The following is a 20,325-nucleotide window of genomic DNA, read 5'->3' on the forward strand; positions in this document are numbered from 1 at the left end:
GTCATGTGGCGATGAGGATAGTATTATGGTTGATCCAGCCATGATTGCAGAGGTTCATGATTGGGCTAGACCTACTTTGCCCACTGGATTTAGAGATTTATCATCTTGATAGGTTACTATCGGTGTTTTGTTAAGGGTTTCTTATATATTGCAGCTCTATTGACCAAGTTGACAGCTCCATTGACCAAGTTGACTCATAAGAAGATTTCATTTCAGTGATTTGATGCTTATAAGGCAAGCTTCCAAAATCTTAAAGATTTATTGACATCAGCTCCTATCTTGACTTGGTCCAAGGAGGGTGTGAGTTTTATTATATTTTATGATGCTTTAGGTGTTAGGTTAGGGACAGTGTTGATGCAGGAGGGTAATGTGATTGTGTATGCTTCTCGTCAGTTAAAGCCTCATAAAAGGAATTACCCTATCCATAATTTGAAGTTATGTGTAGTTGTTTTTTCTTTGAAGTTGTGGAGACACTACTTGTATGGAGTCCATTATGAGATTTTCTCGGATCATCATACCTTCAGTATTTCTTCACATAGTGAGATCTTAATATGAGGCAACACCATTGGCTTGAGTTTCTTAAGGATTAAGACTTAACTATTCTCTATCATCTGGGCAAGGCTAATGTAGTTGCAGATACCTTGAGCCAGAAGTTGACTAGCAAGGGTCTTTTAACCTAGAAGAGGCCTTTGGCCTTAGAAGTTTGGTCTTTAGCTAACCATATAGTTAGGCTAGATATTTTGATGCCTGGGTATGTTTTGGCATTCGTAGATGCTAGGTCTTCTTTGATAAATCAGATTTGAGCTCATTAGTTTGATAATGTTAGATTGAGATTGGTTCAGTATAAAGTGATGAGTAGTGAGGCTAAGGAAGCTTTACTTGATTCTGATGGTGTTTTGAGGATTATAGACCAAGTTTTTATACCGAAGGTGGGTGATTGGATTAGATTAAGTTTAGAGGAGGCTCATTGTTCTAGGTATTCTATCTGTCCGAGAGTGACTAAAATGTATCATAATTTGAGGAAACATTACTGGTAGGGTGGTATGAGGAAGGATGTAGCGAACTTTATAGCTCATTTCCTTTGTTGTTAGCAAGTGAAGGGCAAACATTTGAGGCCTAGTGGTTTGCTTCAGAGGTTACCCATTCTTGAGTGGAAATGGGAATGGATCACTATAGACTTTATGACTTGGTTGCCATATAATTTTTGTGGTTTAGATAGTGTTTGGTTCATCGTGGATCGGTTAAACAAATCTGCCCACATTATTTTAGCTCAAGTCTCTTTCAGTGCTGAGAGGTTGGCCCATATCTATATTCATGAGATTGAGTATCTTCATGATATGTTAGTGTGTATTATCTTAGATCAAGCATCAGTGTTCACATCTTACTTTTGGAAGACTTTTCAGGAGGAGTTGGGTACTCTAGTTGATCTTAGTACGGTATTTCACCCCAGATTAATAGACGGTCAGAGCGAACTATTCAGGTTTTAAAGAATTTGCTTTGTACTTATGTGATGTAGTTTGGTAGTCGGTGGGAGAAGCATCTAGCTTTGGCTGAGTTTACATATAATAACAACTATCATTCTAGTATTGATACGGTTCCTTTTAAGGCTTTTTATGATAGGCATTTCCTCTCTCTAGTTGGTTGGTTTGAGGCTTCTAAGATTAGATCTTGAGGTACGTACCTGCTTCGTGAGTCTTTGGACAAAGTTTGAGTTATTTAGGATAGGCTTCGAGCAGCTTAGAGTAGGCAGAAGTGCTATACAGATCATAGACTTTGTGCCTTGAGATTTAGTGTTGGTAATTGTACTTCCCTTCGAGTTTCACCGATGAAGGGTGTAATGAGGTTTGGGAAGAGGGTCAAGCTCAGCCTCAGTTATATTGGGTTATTTGAGATTCCTTGAACCATTGGCGATGTGGCTTATAAGTTGTCTTTTCCCTCAATTTATTAGTTGTTCATCCAGTTTTTCATATTTCCATGCTACGGCATTACATTTCGAATAAGTTTCATCCATTTATTAGGATTTGAATATGTTAGATGGGATGTTGTCTTTTGTTGAGGAGCCTGTCTCCATCTTGGCTAGGGATGTTAGACGATTGCATTTAGGAGATACTTCGGTGGTTAAGGTCCAGTGGAGACATTGACTTGTAGATGAGTCTACTTAAAAGGTCGAGTCTGATATGCATGGTTTGTATCCCGGGTTTTAGTTTGAGGATGAACTAGATTTCTAGTGGTGGTTGATGTAATGACTTTCTTTAGTGATTTATGTGAAATATTTATTTCTATATGATTTGACCATTTTACCCCTCCGCATGGTGTCTTTGTGGTATTTCTGGGGTGTGGGATGATTGACACAGTTATCAATGCATTTTAGTGTGATTTATGTGATATTGTGGTTTTTGGTAGCTTGGAAAGCCTTATAGTAGACTTCAGTGAACATTTATTGATCTGTGCATCAAATCGCAAAACAAATTACACTAGCAGATCCAGAACATCGATATTAGGATGGTAACATGGTTAGTACGACTTTATGGATTTTATATCTCATTTCAACCATCGATTCGGAAAGTTGTGAAATTGGGTTTCAGGGGTCAACTTTGTAAAAATAATATTTTTTTCAAAAATTTGATATCGCCATTGAATTCGTAGTGTCAAATTTGATAGGGTAGCATAATTCATTTGCACTCAGGGGATTTCAGAAGAATATCGAGAGATCCACAGAGACTTAGAATTCTCCAAGTCTTTAGCTGGTGCACTCACTTAAGCAACACTTTGGTCGCTTATGCGACATCTTGGCCACAATCAGGAACCCCGCATAAGCAATTGCAGGGTCACTTACACCATACCTGCCCTCAGGCAAGGTATTGCGTACGCAACACCTAGTCACTTAACCGGTAGTAGCTTAAGCGACCCAATGACATATGCAATGCTTGGGTCCCTTAAATACCTATGTTTTGCTGTTTTTCACCATTTTTTAGACTTGGAGCTTTGGATTTTTTTATTTTGAGAAACTTCCTCCATTTCTAAGCTTCGGTAAGCTCCAAAACACCTATTTCAACTACTTTCTTCAATTTTATTATTTGAATCTTGTTGAATGCGAATTTAAAGGTAGAAATTGGGGATTTTTGCCCAGAAGGCCTAAAAATTTCATTTATCCGATTAAAATCCTGATTTTAACCTGATTTCACTTGGATGAGTTACTAATGTTTTAATTATCACTTTCCTCTCAACTTCATCTTCAAAACAACTTCTATTCTCGATTTTAAAATGGATTTCAGAGGTTTTGCCGGTAAATCTTTAAAATGTTTTTCTATAATTTGACCTGTTTTCGAACTCATTTTTTCTTGGGTTTTCAGCTGTAGACTTCTAAAATTATGGGACACATGTTTCAAAAATAAAATTATGATTTTACTCTACATTTTTGAAAGTCCATTTCAGTGGTCCGTTTTGACCCAGGCTCAAAATTAGGTAATATGGGTATCATTGGCTTTCTTTTGATGTTTATATTCTATATTTCTATGTCTTAGTTGATTTTGAGTCCGTCCATGGAAATAAGAATTTAGACTAAAGGCTTTCAGGACAATTTTCGTCATTCGACGTAGGTTAGGGCTTAAGTTTCTTCAGGCTGGGTTGGGTAGTTAATTTTGGTACAATATCAAGTTAAGGGTGTGGGAACTAATCATAAAAATGGCTATATTATTGTGTTGTGCTCGTGTGGAGGGCTATATATTGAAATTATTTAGCAGTTTTGAAATATTAATTGCTATGTGTTACCGTGTCGGTCCTATATGATATTATTGGCCTTGTGTATGACAAAATTAGTTGTAATCTTTTCTGATAAAAAGCATAATGTGGTATCAGTGGTGCTTTCTAATTTATTTCATTCTATTGGCATATGGATTATATTGGATTCAAGGATGATTGGATTTTATGAGTGGTTTTTAGCTCACTTGATTTGTCTATTGGTTGGATATGAAAACCCCTCATTCTGGTTGGTTATGAGCATTATATCCTCATGTCATATTCATTCATGAAACATTGGTACCACCGTTGAAATACTAGAAATACTGGAAATACTGGTTTTTTTAGATAGAAAATGTGTCATCATTAAAACCCTCTACCAATGTATGTATTGGAGAAGAGTTATGGATATTGGTTGCATAAGGGTTGATGAACCCCCCATGGGTCCTACGTTGGGAAGCTTTATCTTTACAGGTGTATATGGAGGTTCTGAGACAACCTCGAGCATCATCATCATCTCTATTGCATTGTATTTACTTTGTATTTTTTTGTGATGTATTATCTTTCCTTGATGTGATACCTGTCTATGTGTACTTCTTCCTTCATGTTCATATGTTTGATATTTGTATACTTGTGTTTCTATCGTATTGCTATGGTGTATGTAAATATCATAGAACTATTCGTGGAGATGGTGTAGGCTAATGTTTGGGACATTTTTTGGTTGCAGGTGACGTGCCCTTAGTGTGTATTTTGTATGCTTTATTTTCTACTTTGTTTAGTCGGCCTATGATACCTACTGAGTACAAGTGACGTTCCCTTAGTGTGAAATTCATGCAAGCAGACTATCTTGATTCCTTTCATGCAAAATCTAACAAGATATGCATCATCTAACTGTCTCTCAACCTTGGTTAAATGAATTTCACACAGCTCCTCTCAAACTTAGAGTGTTGCACTATTAACCCTTGTTCTATGATCGTAGATTAACTATTTGGGTTAAGGGTCGAGTTAATTAGATGAAGGTTAATAGCTTCAAATCTCTGTTGTAATCTCCTTTTCCCAATCTCTACCTCTCTTGAGCAAGTCTAGAATACAGGCAAGTTCCTAATATTTGCAACCATCAGCAAAGCAATCAAAGAGAAGGAAATACCAATACATGTAGCACACCGATCTAGAATGACTTCTCACTTAACCCATTTCGTTAATTCATCATGGTTCCCACAACCCTAGTTATGGATTTTATCTACTCATGATTGTAAGCAGGTAATATGAATTCATAGTTGAAAGAATAATTGTGTAATTATAAGAATAAGATGAAAAACTCTAAAATTTCAAATACAATAAAACCCTTGAAAACCAATGTCACTAATTCCAAGATCAATAATATGTCTAATAAGCTCAAAATAATGTAATAGTGCATTAAGAAAATCACTAAACCCAATGGGAATATTTATAGATACAAAATGAATCCTATCCTAAATTGTGTAAGAGAATTAGGTCAGTGGCTTCCTACGACTCGTAGACTAGAGTTGTAAATCAATCCAACGGTCGTAGGTATGTCTTGTGGATATCAAACTCTGACCGATTCTCAGTATATAGTTCATGACTGACATTCATGAACCATAGGAAGGAGTACGGGTTGTAGGTTGCATCCGTGAAAATCAGATCTTGTCTTCACCTTCAGAATCCAGCTCATGAATAACCTTCACGGATCATACGTCCAGTCTATGGGTCGTGGACCACACCCGTAGAACTAAAAAGATTTTCTTCCTTTGGTTAATATTTTTTATCCCTTTTCTCCAAGTTGCCTCCAGATCTTGTTAAAACGCACAACATCACAAAAAAACATCATACCCAACAAAAATACCTAAGTTCTTGAATAATTTCCTCGTTTTAAGAATTGAAAGTGCCATGAAATGGCACATCACTTACCTTCCAATTAACATTTTCATTTATCCTTATTCTTTAATCACCCACCCTAATTCACAGCCTCTTGGCACTTAACTAATCTATTGATAGAATTTCCACTACTCTTTACTTCCTTTGGGTTGAATCTACAAACCTCACAAATGATTGGACCGAACAACACACTATAGGGTTTACAACCACTAAGGCACTTAGGACCTGACAATACCTACAAAAAAGGACAATACCATACAATATACTCCCATAATTATATACTCAGACAGTTAACATTAAACCAGAATTAGGACGTACCTTAGATTCACAAAATACTACTACATTTCATCAGCTCTACCAATAGGCTTATCCGCTTAAGAAATCAACAATAATACAAAGAATATAATAGATTGTCAAGACATATGAATGAATAAATGTGTGCAAGTTGTGTACATTATCTGTAATGCCCCATACTTCTACCTAGCTTGAATTCGTACTAAAAAATGTTAAAGACATGTTTTAAAGATGAATCCACTTTTATACAGGTGGAATTTTTAAGATTTTCACTTTTTGTCATGTGGAAAATTCAATAAGCTTTACATCGATATAAGATTCGCCTAAATTTGATAACCGGGAAAGAAGTTATGACTATTTCAAGTTTTAGTCATATAACACCGCCATCCCAATCAAAGGCATGTCGCGCTATAAGCCAAAATGACATTTGTCAATTTCCAGAAAGACTCCACGATTTCACCTCATTGAGGAGAGCTCCCAAATCCCAATTGTCAAATTCCAATGAAGCTCTGTGATGTCCCCGCATCACGCCATCGTCCAATTTCCCAGTTGTCAAATTCCAGTGACACGGCGTGATAGCACCGCGTCGCACCAGGGGTCCAGATCGGGAAATTTTCACAAATTTTAAAAGGCGTATCCTGGGTTAAATGGGTCTTTTCCCATGATTTTAATTCAGCCTTAAACACAAAATTTAACCCTACGTGACCTAAGGATATCATTATTCACTCTATTTTCCCCAATTTCTTCATACTCTCTCAAAGCCAAGAAACCTTAATCTTAAAAATTCAAGGGAAAGGATCAAGAATCTCTCCAAGGATCTTTATGGAGTTACATTCTAAGGTATGTCATGTGTTGATTCATGGGTCTCTTTCACCCATAAAGCTCAAGAATCTCTTTTCAAAATCCAATATTTGTATATTTATTAATGTTCATGATTTGATTGAATTGAAAATTGATGTTCATGTTGTTGGTTGGTTTTGTTCCATGTTATAGACTATTAATTACAAGAATTGATTCTAATATATGATGATTTACGTGATATCCATGATAAACCCCTCAATTTACAAGTTGATTTATGTATCCATGATTATTAGATGTGTTGATGATTGTATAACCAAAGCATGCTCCCCATATGTTTGATTAAATGCCTATGTCAAGGAAAAGTGTCATACTAGTATGATAATATGAAATCCCCATTCATGTACAAGTTATGTATGTCAAGTGTTTGATGAAATGTCTTAGCCAATGGATTACTATCAATATTAAATAGATCTAATGCAAGTCTAGTTGCTACTATAACTAAACCATAACCTACCTCATAGACAAATTATGATATTATTGAGAGGAGAGAGTTATCCATCTAGTTCTAAGTGCCTTTCTATATAGGTTTCCCGTTAGTGTTCCTCAAAATCTCTATTATAAACCCTACTATCTGAAATATCATGCTTGAGAAAGTAGGGTTTTTCAAAATGCTTTTAGGGGAAGGGGGAGACTTAGCAAAATGACAAATAAGAGGGTTTTTAAAAATTCCTCCGGTTTCCTACTGTCAGGTATCACTGCAGTGGTAGACCAACAACCAACCCAATTTTTTTAGGCCTTATGGTCCAATCACTTTGGTCCTTATTTTAACTTCCTGATTTAGTTTTTTGGGTCCTAATTTAAGCATATTATTTATCATAAATTATTTTTGAAGCATTTTCACACGTAATGATAGTTTGGGTCATTACAACTTTAGTTCAAGTGGTCACGACCCAAAAAACCTTCTCCTTCAAAAAGGTCTACAGGTGCGTAAAATTGTAAGGTACTAATCAACCCTTGCATATGCACACTTCACCTTGTCACTATGTTTCTCAACTCTATAGCTTAAACAGTTTTGAAATTCTTTATACTGACAGAGGGAATCCCTAATGGAGATAGAATGGTCCTCCAAGTTGTAAACTTGCTCCTCCAAAGCAGAAACCATATCTTTAAGTTGTCCTACCTTCAATCCACCTTCTTCATGCAAGAAAGCCTCACATATGTATACGTACCCATGGAAAATTGAAATAAAGGGGATTATCCTAAGAAGAATGTAGAGGAAATGAAACAGAGTTTGCAAGAGTCTAAAATTGACTCACCCTCAACAAATCTCAAAAAATGCCCTTGAGAAGAGCATGGTCGAATTGAGACGATAAGTTTCTTGCCTCCTTTGCAAAAAATTCAGCGATTGGGTGACGATATAAATTTTGTCAATTCTCAACCATTAGAGACATCATCATCTCTGAGTGGGAGTTCAAAACTATTATAAATTCAAGGGAAACTTCCTGCCTGCAACATTGGCATTCCCCATAGCAACAGAGATTCAGCAACTAGGATGCCAACTTTTGGTATAGACGAACAAACAGCAAGGGAATGGAACCTATGGAATCAACCTTAGATACGATCGGATGAGCAGCTTCTCCACAGATGAGGCTATAGATCTAATCATTCTTTGTCTTTTAACTAAAGCTAGAGTCTTTGATATCCTTTTTTTTTTGTTTTGATTGAGGGTCTACCTTTAGAGGCTTCACCATTTCATTGAGATGCTGCTCAAGAAGAAGCTTAGACCCCTCAGTCATTGAAACAAAATTGTTCCAATAAAGAACATCAACGCCAACTTTGATCCCTGAAAAAAGAAGGTTGTTTTTACCAATGCAGGTGCTCAAATTTCAAATGATACAAAAATGAGCATCACATGATCTTTGTATAACCACTCTTTTTTGGAAGAAATATAGTCCTAAGTGTGCTCCTCTGAAAGCACATATCTGTAGCGCCCGAAAATCTGGTTCTCGGGATGCCACATGATGCTCCAAACAATAAGAAGTCCTGAGCTAACCCTGGCTGCCTTTTCTAGATCTAAATCTCAAAATAGGGAAATATAGATGAAAAATCATAATATATGTGGAAAACTATCTGAATCTTCTAAGTATATCTGAATCATACTAAATCTCAAAAGTCTAATAAAACAAATATTAAAAATCTGAATACTAACTAAAAGGTCAAAATCTGAATTTAATAGTCCGATAAGCCTCTACTATCTGAATCTAGATAGTCACTAGGACAGGCCCCAGCTGACTCAACTGTCTGAAATAAGTAAACACATATCTAATAGTAACTTGGAAATCTGAATAACTAAGCCCTTGAACTATGAGGACTCACTAACTGCAGAGATGTAGATAATATGCTCGAAGATCAATCACCCTGCAAAGACTGAGCACCTGAATCTACATTATAAGACAATGTAGCATATAGACATATATGTGGATCAGCATTTTGAGGATGTACTGAGTATATGGGGGTATATGCAATAAGTAAATAATATCATCACAGTTAATAAAATCATGCAAGTTAAATGTAAATGACTCACGTAAGCATGAGTAATTTGAAATCTGAGAGAAAAATCATGAGTAACAAAGCATGTAATCTAAGTCTCGTGAGTCATCTCACTTAGTCTGAAATCTGTATTTATGTTCTATTTTTCAAATCACATAGGCTAAGTGAAGTCTGAAAACTTATTCTGTCTATTTTAAGGCTTCAAATTGATAAACTATTTAAGAGTAGGGGACATCTTTTGGGAGGTTCTTCTAACTGACATGTACACCATGTGAGCATCCATGGTGTCCCACGACTATCCCCCATAAAGGTTAGGGTTGTGCTACCCTTGCCATCAGAATAGAATAATCTAATCTGTGTGATCATAATCTGAGTCATCCACATAGAAGTGGGAATAATCTGATAATCTGTACCTATGGTGGCACGTAGTTCTAGGGTATGAAACCATAGTAACTTACCCATCTTGGAGCTAAATACTACACCCAATCTAATGCTCAAAATCTTAAGAAATACACTTTAAAATTTACACAAAGGTTTACAGAAAACCAACTATGCTTTACTTTTCTTTAAATCTCAAGTCTTCTAAAATAAAGTGGATTCTTTATCTGAAATCTAAAAATAATCTAGTCATGGGGTGCTTATAGCATAAAAAATCTTGAAACAACAATCTTTAAATGAGGTCCAATGACCCAAGCATCAATCTCATGTTAAAACATCTCAAAATTCATACTTGGTAATGTAAACATTCATAAATCATCTTAAAGTCTGGAAATTACTGCACAAGGCATAGAAATTTGAATGAAGTCATGTAATTCAACTTCTAAATTATGGGAAATCTCAAGATCTTGTAAATAATGATAATGGATATAAACCCTAACTTGAATCTCATGGAAAAACACATAAATTACAGTAAACGTGTATTTAAAATAAAGTTTTGGGAAAAAGGATGAAAGATTTATCCTTGTTCAAACCTCACATACCTTAATTTGATGATCTAGATGCTAGAACTTGAACCTTGGATCTCTATTGATGTTTTGGAGATGGCTTCTTAGAGTTCTTGAATTGGGGATTCTCAATCTTGAATTGTCTTGGAGGATTAATGGATGAATTCTTAGTTTCTTGGGGAGGAAGTATGATGAACTAGCGTTTTTGGCTTTGAGGAGAAAGATGAATAAAGAATAAAATGCATTGGAATTTGATAAATTTTCAATTTTTGGACGGATTGGGGGTTGGCTAATTTACCAAAATGCCCCTTTAACTTTTAAACAGAACTGGAAAACATACATTTTTCCCGATCTGGGTGGCCACCGCGATGATCCATAATCGCGGTGGACCATTGGAAAAAGGATGAGTGGGAATTGGGTTCCCTCTGCGACACGCCATCATCACGGAGCCCTAAAGTTTGCCATTTCGACCACTGGCGCAACGCGCCAGTATCACGGAATGACACTGGAAATTGCCAAATGGGAAATTGGGCCTCTCTGTGATGCGTCAAAATTATGGAGTCTCACTGGAAATTGACAACTATGATTTTACGGTTCTCCGTGATGCGTTAAGGATCCAAATCAAGGTGTTTTATGACTGGAACTTAAAATAGCCATAACTTCTTACCCTGTTAATGGATTTAGGTGAATCTTATATCGTTGGAAAGCTAATTCAATTTCCTATGCCATAGAAAGTCCAAGTCTAAAGAATTTCACATGAAATAAACATCACTCATTCTAGAAAGTACTTCTAGTCATTTTTGGGACGAGTTTAAGCTAGGAAAAATCATGAGGTATTACAATATCTCCTTCTTGGGAACATTCATCCTCAATTGTGGATAGTTAAGCTGAAATTTCTGAGGAATTTGAGAATATAAGATAGCATGCACAACTGAAGTGAACTGAGCAGCTGAATCTAAATCATTCTAAGCTTCTGAGTAATTCTGTGAGTGCATGAACTTCATGAGGACAACTATATAGTTGAATGTATGATTAGAAAAGAACTGGATTAAGGAAGAGTAGTACCTCCATCTAGATCTGAGTTTACGGAGAAGAAGTGAGGGTACTTGGATCGCATGACTGCTTTTATTTCCCAAGTAGCGCCCTTAACCGACTGATTCCGTCAAAGAACTTTGACCAAGGGGACATATTTGTTCCTTAGTCTATGGATCTGATGATCTAGAATATCAATTGGAATCTCTTCGTATAAAAAGATGTTCTGAATATCTGAGCTTTCTATAGGAACTACAATGGTGGAGTCACCGACACTTTTCTTAAGCATAGAGACGTGGAATACAGGATGAATGGCTCACAAGTCTGCGGGCAACTCAAGCTCATAAGCTACTTTCCCAACACGACTCAAAATTCTATAAGGGCCAACATACCGGGGACTAAGCTTCCCCTTCTTGCCAAATTTCTTTACCCTTTTCATGGGTAAAATCTTCAAAAATACAAAATCACCAACTTCAAATTTAAGGTCCCTTCTTCTCATATCTGCATAGGATTTTTGACGACTCTGGGCTATTTTCAATCTTCTTCTAATCAACTTAACTTTCTCCATGGCCTCAAACACTACATCATTCCCAAGCAAAGCGGCCTCACCCACTTCAAACCAACCAATGGGTGATCTACATCTCCTCCCATAAAGATCCTCAAACGGATCCATTCTAATGCTAGCATGATAACTATTATTATATGTGAACTCAATCAATGGAAAATGCTCATCCCAACTACCCTTGAAATCAAGAGCATATGCCCTTAACATATCTTCTAGAGTTTGGATGGTCCTTTCTGCATGACTATCTATCTGAGGGTAAAAAGTTGATCTAAGGTGCATTTGGGTACCAAGACCCTTTTGAAAAGCTCTCCAAAATCAAAAAGTAAACTGAATAACCCTATCTGAGATGATAGACAAGGGAACACTATGCAATCTGACTAACTCTCGAATATACAACTTAGCATAATCCTCTGTTGTATAAGATGTGTGAACTGGTAAGAAATGTGATGACTCAATCAATCTATCTACGATAACCTAAATCAAATCATGATGACGACGCGAATGGGGTAAACCAGTCACAAAATCCATAATCACCTCTTCCTACTTCTAAGTGGGAATACCAAACTATTGCAATGTACCATCAGGTCTTTGGTGTTATACCTTAACCTGTTGACAAGTTGCACACTTGGCTACAAACTCTACTATATATCTCTTCATACCACTCCATCAATAGATTTCCCATAACTCGCGATACACCTTGGTATCACCTAGATGAATAGAATACCGTGCACCATGCACTTTTTCCATAATCCACTACCTCAAATCATCAACACATGGCACACACAATCTACTTTGGTGCCTCAATACACCATCTCCCCCTTGAGAGAAAAACTCTACCTTTTGGTCTTTAACTGACTCTTTTAGTTTGACTAAACTAGAATCCATATCTTGTTTCTCCTTCACTTTCGAAACTAGGGAAGATTCAGAACTACTCTGAGGCCAAACATTACCTTCAGATAAATCAACCAACCTAACACCCAATCTAGCCAAACGATGAAATTCTCAAGCTAAATCTTTCTTATCATTCTCAAAATGAGCAACACTACCCATATAGACAACCTACTAAGGGCATCTACCACTAGATTGGCCTTGCCCGAATGATACAACACACTTATATCGTAGTCCTTCAACAACTCCAACTACCTTCTCTAATGTAGATTCAAATCCCTCTATGTAAACACATACTGCAAGTTTTTGTGGTCTGTGAACACATCAACATACACACCATACAGATAATGTCTTCAGATTTTCAAAGAAAATACCACAGTAGCTAATTCAAGATCATGGGTTGGGTAATTCTTTTCATAAGGCTTCAACTATATAGAGGCATAGGCTATGACCTTACCACTCTGTATCAACATACAAACCAACCCAACTCTAGAGGCATCATAATAAACAACAAAGTCATCAGTACCATCAGGTAAAGCTAGAACTGAGGCTGAAGTGAGTCGAGTCTTCAACTCCTGAAAATTCTTCTCACGGGAATTTGACTATTGGAACTTAACTTTCTTTTGGGTCAATCTAGACATAAGAGATGCAATAGATGAGAAACCTTCTACAAAATGGTGCTATAACCAACTAGACCCAAGAAACTCCTAATGTCTATTGGAGAGATAGGTCCAGGCCAATTTCATATAGTTTCTATCTTTTGGGGATCAACTCTAATACCATCGGTGGAAACAATATAACCAAGAAAGGCTACTGATCTTAGCAAAAATTCGCACTTTCTGAATTTGGCAAACAATTGATGATCTCTAAGAGTTTGCAAGACAATTTTAAGATGATCTACATGGTCATCCTCACTACAGGAGTACACAAAGATATCATCTATGAATACTATGACACACATATCTAGATACTATTTGAACACTCGATTCATAAGGTCCATAAAAGTTTCTGGGGCATTAGTTATCCCAAAAGACATGACTAGAAACTCAAAATGACCATAACGGGTTTAAAAAATTGTCTTTGGAATATCACATTCCCTTACTTTAAGCTGATGATAACCGAGTCTAAGGTCTATCTTTGAGAAATAACTTGCACCTTGGAATTGATCAAATAGGTCATCAATTCTAGGAAGAGGATATTTGTTCTTGACTGTAACTTTATTCAACTAACGGTAGTCGATGCACATGCGCAAAGAACCATCTTTCTTTTGCACGAATAGAATGGGAGAGCCCCATGGAGAAATACTAGGCCTTATAAAACCTTTATCTAAAAGATCCTTGAGATGCTCTTTCAACTCCTTAAGATCTGCGGGAGCCACGCGGTAAGGAGAAATAGAAATAGGATGAGTATCTAGGAGAAGGTCAATACCAAATTTTACTTCCCTATTGAGAGGTACCCCTGGGAGATCTTCTGGAAAAATATCAGGAAACTCATTGACCACTCGGACCGACTGAATTGTTGGAATCTCAGACTTAGTGTCTTTAACTTGAACTAAATAGTAAATGCAATCTTTGGATATCAACTTTCTGGCCTTAAGGTAAGATATGAAATGACTCTTGGGAGACACTGAATTTCCTGGCCACTCAAAGACTGGCTCATCTAAAAACTGAAACTTCACCACTCGAGTGCGGCTATCTGTAGAAGCAAAATAGGAATTAAGTCAATCCATACCCAGAATAAGATCAAAATCAACCATGTCTAACTCTATCAGGTCTGCTAACATGACTTTATGAAGGACGGTAATTAGACACTTTTTATAAATCTGTTTGCCAATAACTAACTCACCTACTAGAGTAGAAACCAAGAATGACTCAGGGATCCTTTCAGAACTTATCTCAAAATTCATAGCAACTATTGGGGTAACATAAGAGAAACTTGACCCAGGGTCTAACAACACATAAATATCAAAATAAAAAAACAAAGCATACCAGTCACAACATTGGATGAATCCCTCTGCCCTTGATAGAATGGTAAAGATTAAAACTGATTCTAACGCTAACCACCACCAGTACTAAACGATACACCCTGAGAAGGAGCTAGGCAACCTAAAGGAGCTAGTGCACTATTAGCCTGTGTCTGGGGATGAACATATCTATTTTCCCATCCAGCATGCGGGCACTCTTTGATTCTATGACCCTTCTGACCACAACCATAACAACTTTTTTAACCCCACAAATATTTGCCTCTATGATTCTTACTGTAATTAGCACATGGGGATTGACTAGGCCTAATCTCACTATTTTGAGATCTGGACATAGAAGACTTCCCTCACTGTTCATGCCTATTTCTGGGTGTAGAAGCACTGGCTGAGGAAGGTGAAGGCATGGATGAATGATTCTAAAATTGCAAATGATTTCCTTCTCCAAACCTATTTTGACCATGATCAAACTGCCCTATTCTAGCCCTCTTATTTACTCTCTCTCTCTCCCCTTCGTCTTTTCTACCTCAATCTACTGAGCATGCATTATCAATCTAGAAAGGTCCATGTCCTACACTCCTTAACTACCATCCCAGACACACCGGTCACAAACTTACTCATGCTTGAGCTAGGTCAGCCATCTGGTCAAGGGCATACTTAGACAACTGGTTGAACTTGAGGCAATACTCTTTCACTGTCATAGAGCCCTACCTCAGGTTTATGAACTATTCTATCTTAGCTTCCCTTATCTTAAGTGGGAAGAACTTGTCTAAGAATATATCCTAAAATATCTGACAAGTCATAGGAGCTGCATTCTTCCCTCTGCTCTTCTTCCACATCACTACTCAATCATAAGCAATATCTTTCAACCTATAAAATGCCAATTCTACACTCTCTTTCTCATAAACATGCATAATTTTGGTGATCTTCTTTACCTCATTAAGATAAACCTATAGGTACCCACCTATCTTCGACTCAAAGAATTCTAGTGGGTTCATTCTCATGAAATCTCAAATTCTGGCTGCGATAAAATCCCCATCCTACTAAGGTTGGACTGAAGGCTGAAGGTTGTCCTGAATATTAGTTGTCACAGCTTGGGCTAGCACTTGAAAGGCAACCCAAAACTTTGCATATGACACATTCTCATTCAAAGGATCTACGGGCTGAGGTGGTTGGTTGTCATTTCTATGGGCATTAGCTCTACGAGGAGGCATATTCTATCATAAAAAATCATAAATTAATAGCAGTTAGAGACAGCTATAAGCACGATGGATTATGAAAGAAGAGATGGTTTCCTAAAACTCTTCATAGCCTCTTACTTATAGGTGTGGCGTGCTTCATACCGATGATCAAAACTCTATGTAATGCGGCTTGTCTAACTCCTTAGGAATCTCTTAACCATAGGCTCTGATACCAAGTTTGTAACTCCCCGAAATTGATTCTCGAGATGCCACACGATGCTCTAAACTACAAGTAGTCCTAGCTAACCCTGGCTGCCTTTTCTAGAGCTGAATCTCAAAATAGGGAAATATAGATGAAAAATCATAATATATGTGGAAAACTGTCTGAATCTTCTAAGTATATCTGAATCATACTAAATATTAAAAGTCTAATAAAACAAATGCTAAAAATCTGAATACTAACTCAAAGGTCTAAATATAAATCTAATAGTCCGACAAGCCTCTACTATCTGAATCTATAGAGTCACTGGGATAGGCCCCAGCTGACTCGACTGTCTGAAATGAGTAAAGACATATCTACTAGTAACATAGAAATTTAAATAACTAAGCCCTCGAACTTTGAGGACTCACCAACTGCAGGGATGTAATAAGATGCTCGAAGAGCAATCACGCTGCTGAGATGGAGCACCTGAATCTACATTATGAGATAATGTAGCACATAGAAATATATGTGGATCAGTACTTTGAGGATGTACTGAGTATATGGGGGTGTATGCATAAGTAAACAATATCATAACAGTTTATAAAATCATGCATGCTAACTGTAAATGACTCACGTAAGCTTGAGTAATCTAAAATCTGTAAATAAAATCATGAGTAACAAAGCATGTAATCTAAGTCTCGTGAGTCATCACACATAGTCTGAAATCTGTATTTTTGTTCTATTTCTCAAATCACATAGGCTAAGTGAAGTCTGAAAACTTATTCTGTATATCTTAAGGCTTCAAATCGATAAACTATTTAAGAGTAGGGGACATCTTTTGGGAGGTTCTTCTAACTGACATGTACACCATGTGAGCATCCATGGTGTCCCACGACTAGCCCCCGTAAAGGTTAGCGTTGTTCTACCCTTGCCATCAAAATAAGAAAATCTAATCTGTGTGATCACAATCTGAGTCATCCACATAGAAGTAGGAATAATCTGATAATCTATACTTACGGTGGCACATAGTTCTGGGGTATGAAACCGTAGTAACTTACCCATCTCGGTGCTAAATACTACTCCCAATATCATGCTCAAAATTTTAAGAAATCCACTTTAAAATTTACAGAAAGGTTTACAGAAAACCAACTATGCTTTACTTCTCTTTAAATCTCAAGTCTTCTAAAATAAAGTGGATTCTTTATCTGAAAGCTGAAAATAACCTAGTCATGGGGTGCTTATAGCATAAACAATCTTGAAATAATAATATTTTAATGATGTCCAATGATCCAAGCATCAATCTCATGTTAAAACATCTCAAAATTCATACTTGGTAATGTAAACATTCATAAATCATCTTAAAATCTGGAAATTACTGCACAAGGCATAGAAATATGATAAAGTCATGTAATTCAACTTCTAAATCATAGGAAATCTCAAGATCTTGAAAATAATGATAATGGGTGTAAACCCTAACTTGAATCTCATGGAAAATCATATAAATTGCAATAAACTTGTATTAATAAAGTTTTGGGCACAAGGATGAAAGATTTATCCTTGCTCAAACCCCACATACCTTAATTTGATGATCTAGATGCTAGAACTTGAATCTTGAATCTCTATTGATGTTTTGGAGATGGCTTCCTAGAGTTCTTCAATTGGGGATTCTCAATCTTAAATTGTCTTAGAGGATTAATGGATGAATTCTAAGTTTCTTGGGGAGGAAATATGATGAACTAGTGTTTTTGCTTTGAGGGGAAAGATGAATAAAGAATAAAGTGCTTTGGAATTTGATAAATGTTCTGTTTTTGGACGGATTCAGGAGTGGGTAATTTACCAAAATGCCCCTTTAAATTTTGAACAGAACTAGAAAACATACATTTTTCCTGATCTGGGTGGCCACCGCGACACGCCACAATCACGGTGGCTTACTGGGAAAAGGACGAGTGGGAATTGGTTTCCCTCTGTGATGCGCCACCATCGTAGAACCCCTAAGTTTGCCATTTTGACTATTGGCGCAACGCGCCAATATCACGGAGTGACACTGAAAATTGCCAAACGGGAAATTGGGCCTCTTCACAATGCACCTAAATTACAGAGTCTTACTGGAAATTGACAACTATGCTTTTACGGTTCTCTGCGACACGCTAAGGACCCAAATCATGGTGTTTTACGACTGGAACTTAAAATATCCATAACTTCTTACCCGGTCATCACATTTAGGCGAATCTTATATCATTAGTAAGCTAATTCTATTTCCTACACCATGGAAAGTCCAAATCTAAAGAATTTCACATGAAATAAACATCACTCATTCTAGAAACTACTCCTAGTCATTTTTGGGATGAGTTTAAGCTAGAAAAAATCATGGGGTATTACAATAACCAAGGATTCTCCGAACCCAAGGTCTGATATCCACAAGGGTCAAAACTAGGCCTTTGGCTGCAATAAGAAAAAAAGTTAGGTGACTAAAGATAACACCCTACCAAAAAGGGGATAGAGGAGGTTGATGATGACATTTCCATTCTTTCAAAGAAGTGACCTTAATTGGGAGGCAATTAGAGTGAATGAACATGTATTTGTCTTTCCATTGATGGGACACCTCATCTAAATCTGAGAGCACACCCTTACTGCCTCAACATTTGATGGTAAGAAGTTTTTTGCCAATAATTTTATGGGAGTACAGACTAATAACATTCCTGAGTGATAACATAGAGGCGGTAAATGACTCTCATGATAGTACAAGACGCTTAAACCAAGGATATTCCATAAACTTTTCAAAAGTATCGAAGAACAAATTGGATAACGGGGTCATCGCTGAGACCTATGGTGAAATGGTATGTGTAAATCCACAGATATCTAGGTTTGGGTTGGAAATATTCTTAAAAGGCTGGGGAGAAAGAACTTCAACATCGATCAACCAATCGTTATCTGTTTTAACCATTTTGGTAGAACTTTCATATATCGAGGACACAAAGTAGACAATGGGGCATTCCAAGTTGAAAACTTGCTCCTCCAAAGTGACAACTGCATCTTTAAGTTATCTTAACTTCAACCCACATTCTTAACATGAGACGGTTTTACACCCCACATTCTTCACATGAGATAGTTTTACACATGTAAACATACCTTTGGAAAATTGAAATAAAGGGGATTAACCTAAGAAAGACAGAGGAAAGAAAGTTAAGTTTGAACGAGCCTAAAATGGACTCACTCTTGACAAAGCTCAAAAAGTATCCTTGAAAAGATCATAGTTGTCTTGGGGTGACAAGCTCCCCATCTATTTGTAGAAAATTACTCAACGGGGTGAGGATATACCTTTTGCCAATACTCTTCCTATAGTGGCATCGTGATCTCCGGATAGGGGTTTTGGTACGTTGGCAATTCAGGGAAATTTCCTACCAGGAACATTGGCATTCCCCATAGTAGGGGATGATTCGTACGTTAGGAAGCCAAATGTTGGCATAGACAAACATACCGTAAAGGACTGGGACTCTGTATCTGTCTTTGATATCTTTTTTCCTTTCGATTGAGGGTCTGTATCTAGAGTCTTCCCTATCTTCTCAAGCTTCTATTCAAGAATCTCAAACCCCTTAGCCGTTAAAAGAAAATTGTGCCAAGAAAGAACAATGACACTGGCTTTGATCTCTGAAAAAAGAGGTAGTTAGTACAAGTGCTGACGCATAAATTTCAAAGGATGAGAAAACACGCGTACCATTTTCTTTGTAGGTCCACCCTTTTATGGTGAAAATATAGTCCCAATTATGCCCCTTTGAATTAACGTATCCAAGGATTCTCCGAACCCAAGGTCAAATGTCCATAGGGGTCAAAACCAAGGCTTTGGCTATACAAGAACAAAAATAAGGTGACAAAAAATAATGCCTCACCAAAAAAGGGGATACATAAAGCTTACAATAAAAGTTCCATTCTTCCAAAAGAGTTGGATCACTTGGAGTAAATCCAAGTGATAAACATGTATTTTTCTTTCTATTAACGAGCTATGATGTTGGGTGTACTTATGCATTCTAGTGTTGTTATTCAAGTATTTTTAGCCATTTTTTTAGGATGATTTGTATGCTATATGTGTTGATAATGATATAAAATATATATCTTAGTGTCCAAGTATGTGCTTACAATGTTTAATGGTGTTTTCAAACAAGTTTATGCTTAATTGAGTCATTGAGGGTTCAATCGAGAAACCTAGTTCTACTAGCTTGAGTTAGGTGTTATTCTAGTCTATCGCATTGGATTGTATT

At 36.9% G+C, this 20,325-nt stretch overlaps 1 protein-coding gene across 1 annotated transcript in view; it reads right to left on the minus strand.

Annotated features, from left to right (window-relative positions):
- Positions 1-14,378: 14,378 nt before the first annotated feature.
- Positions 14,379-20,325, minus strand: part of LOC107842388 — a 41,073-nt gene continuing 35,126 nt past the window's right edge. The window contains exon 16 of the transcript XR_007045148.1: positions 14,379-14,388. The gene's annotated coding sequence lies outside the window, so the exon portion shown is untranslated. The remainder of the gene's footprint in view (positions 14,389-20,325) is intronic.

The sequence above is a fragment of the Capsicum annuum genome, chromosome 9, assembly GCF_002878395.1.
Source record: "Capsicum annuum cultivar UCD-10X-F1 chromosome 9, UCD10Xv1.1, whole genome shotgun sequence".
NCBI lineage: Eukaryota > Viridiplantae > Streptophyta > Magnoliopsida > Solanales > Solanaceae > Capsicum > Capsicum annuum.